This window comes from Ziziphus jujuba, chromosome 3 (genome assembly GCF_031755915.1).
Source record: "Ziziphus jujuba cultivar Dongzao chromosome 3, ASM3175591v1".
In the NCBI taxonomy this organism is placed as follows: domain Eukaryota; kingdom Viridiplantae; phylum Streptophyta; class Magnoliopsida; order Rosales; family Rhamnaceae; genus Ziziphus; species Ziziphus jujuba.
The window spans coordinates 18,103,123-18,112,624 of NC_083381.1; positions in this window are offsets into that span (position 1 = coordinate 18,103,123).

Below are 9,502 nucleotides of genomic sequence, written 5' to 3' on the forward strand. Positions count from 1 at the left end.
TTATTTTAATATATCTGGCTTAAGTGCACAGTAACGCCACATGTCAGCTTCTTATTGGTCCACGTGGCATGAACAGTATCACACAGGGGTTTTTATTTGTTAAAACTCTCGGGGAAGAGAGAGAAAGAGAGAGAGGAGAGAGAAAGAGAGAGAGAGAGTCACCGGCCACTGGAGGTTTTCAAATTTTCCGACCGAGTTACTGCACACGCGCCGGCCAGCAAGGATGCCCTCCTCATTTCCGGCAAAACCTCCAATTTTAACGGTGAACGGCCGCCGGACGCGCCCGGATCGGACCTCCGAAGATCGGCGGTGAGTTTTACCCCTCCACCGCCGGCCACCGCAAATCGACCCACTTCCGGCCATTTTCTGGCCACACACGCCGTACACCCATCATCCTCTCCTCAAGTCCGGCCGACCCACCAAAAATCACGGCCATCGGACCACCGACGCGCCGGGATCGGAGCGTTTTCCGGCGAGGGGCCGGAAATCTTCAAACGGTGATTTCTCCGCCGTCCGGCCTCCGTTTTGCTCACCGCCGGTCCCGTTGAGTTGCTCTCCTCACGATCTACAAGACTGCAAAATTTCACGACCAACGGCCACCGCACGCGCCGCCTCCGGCGACGGTTGCCGGTGACCGCGGCGGCTAGCCGGAAAGGACTGTTCCGGCGAGTACCCAGTTTTCCGGCCGGCTCCAGTCCGCTGTGTTCGACCTCCTGAACCCGAATCCGGCATCCGTTTCCACCAATTCGCGATGGTATATAATTCGTAAATTTTAGTTATCGTTGGTGTTCGCTCCCTGGGTACCCATTTGGGAATTACCCGAATAGAATATTAATATTTGTGGTTTGGTACTGTGGTTGTTTAGGTGCACGCGCGAGTAGTGGAGTAGATCCCGAGGAGGATCTTAGTTGATTTGCTTGCTCCAGGTGAGTGACCCACCTTCAAATTTATTTTGGGGAATTTAATTGGTGAATATATTATGTGTGATTTAAATATTTGGAAATTAATTTCTATGTGCCAAATATTTATTGGATTTATTGTGGAATTATTTATGAATTTATTGGATTTAAGAAAATGTGCATTTTACAAATTTATGCCATGTGAAATTATTTTATGGTTTTGAGGATTTTGAAATTGGTGTGGTTTTAATGGTAAATTGGGCACGATTTGATTTTCAAATATTTTAAGGAAAATATTTGGTTATGTTGGTGATTTCAATTTTTATAAAATATGCCCATGGAATATTTTGAGATTTGATTATTATATTTCGAGAAATTATTTATACTTGGAAAAATGTGGATATTTGAATTGATGGATTTGGGAGTTGGTGGATTTGAAAATCATGGGATTTATGGCATTGATTATAAAGAAATTGTGGGGAATTTTCCCGGTTCAAGCAGATGGATTATGCCCACTATGTTTATGAAAAATGTGAAATTTGTTTTATAATTTAAATTGTGGATTTTATGATTTTTAGATGCACCGTGCACGTACTGGTGTTCTGATTATGTGATATGGTATATGTGATATGAATATTGTGCACACGGATATGATTAGCGCGCAGGTGGGTGTGAGTAGCGCGCAGGTGATATTATGAGGGTGTCCTGTGGATGCCATCGGAGAGGGTGGCCACCCCCCTTTGGCCGGGACACCAGGTTAGCAGCGGCGCAGTGGGACGCCACGCGACTGTATGCCGATTTCTTTCTATAACCTCCTGTCTGGCGGTACCTTGGGACGCTGGGTACTGTTGGCGCCACTGGTATATAGTGGGTGCATCAACTGATTTCGGAACTGTGTTTTAAAAAAAAATAAAATGTTTTAAAACTGTATTGGATTTAAAATTAATTATTACTGTTCGGATATTTATTTGATGTCTTGGTTTTCGAGGCATATGAATAAAGGGTTTCGTGAAAATGTTTTAAAGGGGAAACATTTCCAACTGAGAGAATTGTAAGGGTTTTGAGAGAAAATATTATTTCCAAATAATTATTATTTATGTACCTATTACCGTGGTATTATATTGTATAGTAGTAGGGTCGCTCACTGAGATGATTAGCATCTCACACTCTTAAATTCCGTTCCTCTAGGTACCAGGTTGTCGGTGTTCATTCGGAGCGGACTTGATCTTCTTCGCTGTATTAGTTCGTGCAGTACCTTGTTCTTCTTTTACTGCAGTTGTAATATTTCTTTCACTCTTGCTGTATTCTATACTTTGTAGTATTTCATAAAGCTTTGTATACTGTATGGGACACTTATGTATTTGTATTGCACTGGATTACTGTATTTTTATTTTGGGTGCTGAAATTTGTGGAACCAGTTTGTAGTACTGTGGGAGGAATAAGGGGACAATTATAGAAGTGTGTTTTCAGTGCAGGGAATTTTGTGGTAAGTCCATCCCTTAGGGGAGGTTCTGCCGGATTTTCCACAGGAGGGTCCGGTAGGGTTTCCCTGGGATCAGGGCTTGTCTAGGGTTCCGGTGGGGAACTTTGGACGGGTCCTGACATAACCAGCGTCCCGAGCACCGCCAGACAGGAGGTTAAAGAGAGAAACCGCATCCGGTGGCGTGGCGTCCCACCGTACCGCTGCAAACAGGCATCCCGGCCATGGAGGGGCGGTCTACCCTCATCCGATAGCAACCGCAAGACAACCCAATAAATCACCTGTGCACTACTCACACCCACCTGCGTCCTAACCACATTCACTTGCACGCTAATCATATCCATGTATAAAAAACACCAGTACGTGTATGGTGCATCTAAAATCATAAAATTCATAAATTTTCAAAATCTCAAAAATTTCATAAGTACCACCGGGTTTATTCCATCTAATTAACCTGTAAATTTTCCACAATTCCTTTATAAATCATCGTCATAAATCCATCGCATAAATTTCATCAATTTCAAATCTATCAACTCTCAATTCCATCAATTTAAATATACAAATTTTCCAATGGCATAAGTATTTTTGAAACATAATAATTTAAATCAATATTTCTTTCTCAAACCTTCAAAAACCAATTTGAATCAATATGTCATTTAAACTTCATAAAATCCATAATAATCAAAATTCTCATAAATATACATTTTCAAACACATAATAAATCCATCAATGAAATTAACAATAATTTAAAATAAATATTCCTTCAATTCTTCAAAATTTGAAATATAATTAAATTCCACAATTCATCAATATATAAATACATTTTTATAAAACATAAATAAATTCACAATTAAATTCAACAACAATTCAAATTCACAATTTCTTTAAAATTGAATTTCGTAAAAATAAAATCTCCATAATTTGTCAAAATCAAATTATGCTTTAATACACATATACATTTCAATTTATTTAAATTGTACCATCAAAATTCCAAATATAATTTTACTAAACAATTCACACATGAAATATCACATTTTCAAATAATCAAATATCACAAAATACTTATAATTACACACCCAAAATTAAGTTTGAAGATGGATCACTCAACTCGATCACGCAATCCAACCAAGATCCTCCATTGGATCAATCCTACGACTCACATGTGCTCCTAGAATAACAATATTACATAGGATCAAATAAATTAATATTTTATTCGGATAAATAATACCCGGTACCCGGGAGGTTTAACACAAACGGTGTCCAAAATTCGCAAATGAGGTATCTAAAGAAAGCTAATGAAACGAGGATCACATTACCGACCTCCGTTGGACTCAACTTGACCGAAGGTGGTCGAAAAGTGGACGGAAGGTTTCGGCCGAACTTCAACTTGTCGTGTCTCTCAAACGGCAAGGAAATGAGTTGAATGGACCTCAAAATCGAGCTCAGGAGGTCCAAAATAGGAGAAAAAGGGTATGAAATAGGACTGGGTTGGCCGAAAAATAGCGAAATCGTCGAAAAATCAAAATGGGCCGCCATTGGCTTCATCCGTTGATCTGGGCGCTTCGCCCATTGGCCGACTGCCAAACTTGGCAGCTGAGCTCGCCGTCGACTGGGCTTCACCGGTGGCCGATGCGTGTGGCCGTCCGGTGGCCGAATAAAAAAAAATAGAAACAGGAAGGCCCGAGAGGGAGAGGGAGAAGAAGAGAGAGAGAGAGAGAGAGAGAGAGAGAGAGAGAGAGAGAGAGAGGGGGAGAAAGAGAGGGAGAGGGAGGGGATGATAAATAGTACCCCTTCCCCCCTCTTTGTCACGTGCCCGAAAGAAAAGAAAAAGAAAGAAAAATAAAGGAAAAAGAAAAAGAAAAGGAAAAGAAATTAATAAAATAATGTAAAATAATAATAATAATAATAATAAATAATGTATTAGAAAACTTTGCAGATCCATAACTTTTAAACCACATATCCGTTTCGGGCGTGCCACTAGTCTATAAACTTGAGTCGATGCATACTTTGCAACAGTATCCCGATCATAGAGAAATTCCATCCGGATCAAAATGTCAGGACCCGGCCAGAATTCCTTTCCCGGAACCCTAGACAAACCCTGATCCCAGGGAAACCCTACCGGACCCTCCAACGGAAAATCCGACAGAGCCTCCCCTAAGGGATTTACTTACCACAAATTACCTGCACTGAAAACACACTTCTAACAACATTCCCTTATTCCTCCCACAGACTACAAATTGGTTCCACAAATTTCAGCACTTCAATAAAAATACAGTAATCTAGTGCAAAATAAATACAACAAGAGTGAAAGAAATAGTACAACTGCAATAAAAGAATAAACGGGTACTGCCGAACTAAAACAGCGAGGAAGATCAAGTCCGCTCCGAATGAACACCGACAACCTGGTACCTAGAGGAACGGAATTTAAGAGTGTGAGATGCTAATCATCTCAGTGAGTGACCCTATCTACTATACAATATAATACCACGGTAATAAGTAGATAAATAATAATAAATTGGAAATAATGATTTCTCTCAAACCCTTACAATTCTCTCAGTTGGAAAAGTTCCCCTTTTAAAATCTTTTCACAAAACCCTTTATTCATATTTCCCGAAAACCATGACATCAAATAAATACCAGAAACAGTAATAATTATATTTTTAATTCCAATACAGTTTCCAAACATTTTATTTTTAAAACACAGTTCTGAAAATCATTTGATGCACCCACTATATACCAGTGGCGCCAACAGTACCCAGTGTCCCAAGGAACCGCCAAACAGGAGGTTATAGAGAGAAACCGGCATACGGTCGCGTGGCGTCCCACTGCGCCGCTGCTAACCAGGTGTCCCGGCCAAAGGGGGTGGCCTACCCTCATCCGATGGCAACCACAGGACAACCTTATCATATCAACCGCGCGCTACTCACACCCACCTGCGCGCTAATCACATCACCTGCGCGCTAATCACACCCACCTGCGAGCTAATCACAACCGTGTGCACACTAATCATATCACATATAAACAGAACACCAGTACGTGCACGGTGCATCCAAAAATCATAAAATCCACATGTTTAAATTATATAACAAATTTCACATTTTTCATAAACATAGCGGGCATAGTCCATCCGCTTGAACCCGGAAATTCTCCGTAATTTCTTTATAATCAATACCATAAATTCCATGATTTTCAAATCCACCAACTCCCAAATCCATCAATTCAAATATTCACATTTTCCCAAGCATAAATAATTTCTCGAAATATCATAATCAAATCTCATAATATTCCATGGGCATATTTTATAAAAATTGAAATCACCAACATAACCAAATATTTTCCTTGAAATATTTGAAAATCAAATCGTGCCCAATTTACCATTAAAACCACACCAATTTCAAAATCCTCAAAACCATAAAATAATTTCACATGGCATAAATTTGTAAAATATACATTTTCTTAAATCCAATAAATTCACAAATAATTCCACAATAAATTGAATAAATATTTAGCACATAGAATTTAAATTCCAAATATTTAAATCACACATAATATATTCAACAATTAAATTCCCCAAAATTAATTTGAAGGTGGGTCACTCACCTGGAGCACGCAATTAACCCATGATCCACCACGGGATCAATTCTACGACTCACCGGTGCTCCTAGAACAAAATTCACATACCGTCAAATAAATTAATATTTTAATCGGGTAAATAATACCCGGTACCCGGGGGGGGGGTCAAACACAAACGATATCTAGAATTTACGAGTTATATACCGAATCGAAGCTCGAGTGATGCTGATCACAGATTCGGTCTCAATTTCCAAGGTTCGTACCCGACGAGGTTTGAATTTCGCCGGGAAGCTTTTCGGGTTTCGGCTCCATAATTCTCCCAAACCATCGCGAATTGGCGGAAACGGAAGTCGGATTCGGGTTCAGGAGGTCGAACACTGCGGACTGGAGCTGGCCGGAATTTCGGTACTCGCCGGAACAGTATTTTCCGACAAGCCGCCACGGTCACCGGCAACGTCGCCGGCGGCGGCGCGTGCGGTGGCCGTTGGCTGTGAAATTTTGCAGACTTGTAGATCTTGAGGAGAGCAACCCAACGGGACCGGCGGTGAGCAAAACGGAGGTCGGACGGCGGAGAAATCACGGTTTGAAGATTTCCGGCCCCTCGCCGGAAAACGCTCCGATCCCGGCGCGTCGGTGGTCCGATGGCCGTGATTTTTGGTGGGTCGGCCGGACTTGAGGAAAGGATCAAGGCTAGCTGGCGCATGTACTGTATATCGGCCGGAACAGGGTCGATTCGCGGTGGCCGACGGTGGAGGGGTAAAACTCGCCGCCGATCTTCGGAGGTCCGATTCGGGCGCGTCCGGCGGCCGTTCGCCGTGAAATTTGGAGGTTTTGCCGGAAATGAGGAGAGGAAGCTTGCTGGCGGGTGCGTGCACAGTAAATCGACCGGAACAGTGGAAAAATCCAGTGGCCGGCGGTCCTCTCTCTCTCTCTTTCTCTCTCCTCTCTCTCTTTCTCTCTCTTCCCCGAGAGTTTTAACAAATAAAAACCCCTGTGTGACACTGTTCATGCCACGTGGACCAATTAGAAGCTGACACGTGGTATTTCACTGTTCACCGACCCAAAAACATTAAAATATTACGGTATCCGGTAAACTTCAAACGTCCATAACTTTTTAACTGGATGTCCGTTTCGAGCGTGCCGCTAGTCTGTGAACTCGTATCGACGAGCACTTCACAACCATACACAAGTCAAAGCTCAATTCCCCATAAACAAAAAGTCAACTCCGGCACCCCCTAGACAGTTCGGACCGCAACTTGTTTCGTCCATAACTTTCAAACCGCAGCTCCGTTTTCGACGTGCTACCAGTCTACGAACTCGTGGCATCGTGCACTTCGCCACGGTACCCTGGTCAACTCGAAATTCCAACTGGAGCAAAAAGTCAACTTTTGACCCCTTCGGTCAACGGTCAACGGTCAACGTGCAAAAATTCCGACATGGTTCGGGACGGGGTGTTACACAAAAAGTCAAATTTTGACCCCTCTCGATCAACAGCGGTCAAATCTGGTCAACCTCGGTCAACATGAAAAAATTTCCAATGTACTTCAAGACGGGTTGTTACATGAAATATTTATATATATATATATATATATATTGTCAAGAACATATGGCAATTTAATGTTTGTATATTGTCCATAATCGGCAATTCAATATATATTTATATATATTGTCAAGAACAGATGGCATAATGTTGGATATATTACCAAAAATTAACTTATTATATACTTATTATGTATTACATCATAATTCCCGATTAGTTATTTGAACCATTAATTAATTAAGGAGGTTCACAAAGGAATTATATTCATTTGTCATTATTTTTAAATGCTACAGATGGAAAAAATTATTTGAACATCAATTATTTGAATTTGAATTTAAATTCTATATATGGAAAAAATTAAATACATAAGCATTTTTTAATTTAATTTTCATGAGTGAATGGTATTATATATAGATATCAAATTTTTAGTTATTAACAAACATTTATAATATATATTGAAAAAAATAATATCCAAATATACTTATTATCAATAAAATTTTTAAAATAAATTTCAAATATGGCTAGGCAGATCGATTTTATCAACGAGATTAATGCTAACAAGACATAGTGGACGCTCAAAGTTCGAGTCCTAAGATTTTGGAAGGTGCTAAGCTTTGATACCAAAACAGAAATTAGTAGTATTGAAATGGTATTAATGGATGAGCAGGTAATGTTTTGTTTTTTTTTTTTTTTTTTTTCATTATATGTTAGTGATATTATTATTATTATTATTATTATTATTATTATTATACAATATAAGAAAAAAAAAATATATATATATATATATATATATATATATATGTATATATATAATTTCGTGCATGTGTATATATATAGCGATGTTATTAGTATACAATATAATATTATACATATAATAATAATATATATATATATATATAATTTCGTGCATGTGTATATATTATATATAATATATAAAATATATATGCAATTATCACGCATGTCTATATAATATACTAAATAATATATGTATATATATAATATAATGTATAATATATATAATATTATATATCGATTACTTTGTTTAAAGTTTAAAATTTTTCTCAAGAATATAATAATGTTCTGGGTTGCCTTATCATCAGTTGAAATTGAAGGTCAGTATCCCCGTTATGCTATTAAGAAATGTTGATCATTTTTCGGGGTTATGTAGTGGGACTAGATTGGTCATTACAAGATTTGACAATCATGTTCTGGAAAGCAAAGTTATTTCAGGGAGCAATATTGGGTTTAAAGTGTTTAGTCCAAGAATGACTTTAACTCTATCACATACTCTAACTAAATTTAATTAAAAATATATGTTAAAAAAACTTTCAAGTCTTCAAAATTAATTTTTGCAAAAAGAAGAAAAATGCTTTTAAAAGTCATTTAATTTGCTACAGGAAGGGTTCGATGACTTATTAAAAACATAGGGGATTTTTTTTTTTAAATTTATTCCAAACCTATAAATAAAATATTCCCAAAAAATATTTATTTATTCCAAACCTATAAATGAAATATTCCCAAAAAACATAGTTACAAACATCTAATATAGTATTTTAGAACAATAAATTAAAGGGGAACCACAGTAAAAAAAAAAAAAAAAAAAAAAAGTCTCTCAAAAGATTCCTAACTTAACTTGATACCAGATAAATCAATATTTTTATAAATAATTTAATTCAGTGTATATTTGGCAACCTAATATACACTTCTTTAATATAAGTTTACAGTCAAATTAGATTTTCCAAAATTTTGTAAATAAATTTGGCATGGGGGTTACTCATACGATTTCTCATGCCGACTTTATTTGGTCAACCCCATGCCTGGACTGACTATGACAACTTCGCATCAGCTAAGTACATTTTTTTTTTTTTAAATAATAAAATCTTGTGGTTCCAAATCAGGAGTCCGTCCACGTTTTATCCTTATAGTTCGATTGATGTGACCGCGTTTCAAATCCTGATAGTGATGGTACTTAAAAACTCTGTGTCTCATTAAATACTTTACCAGTCCATC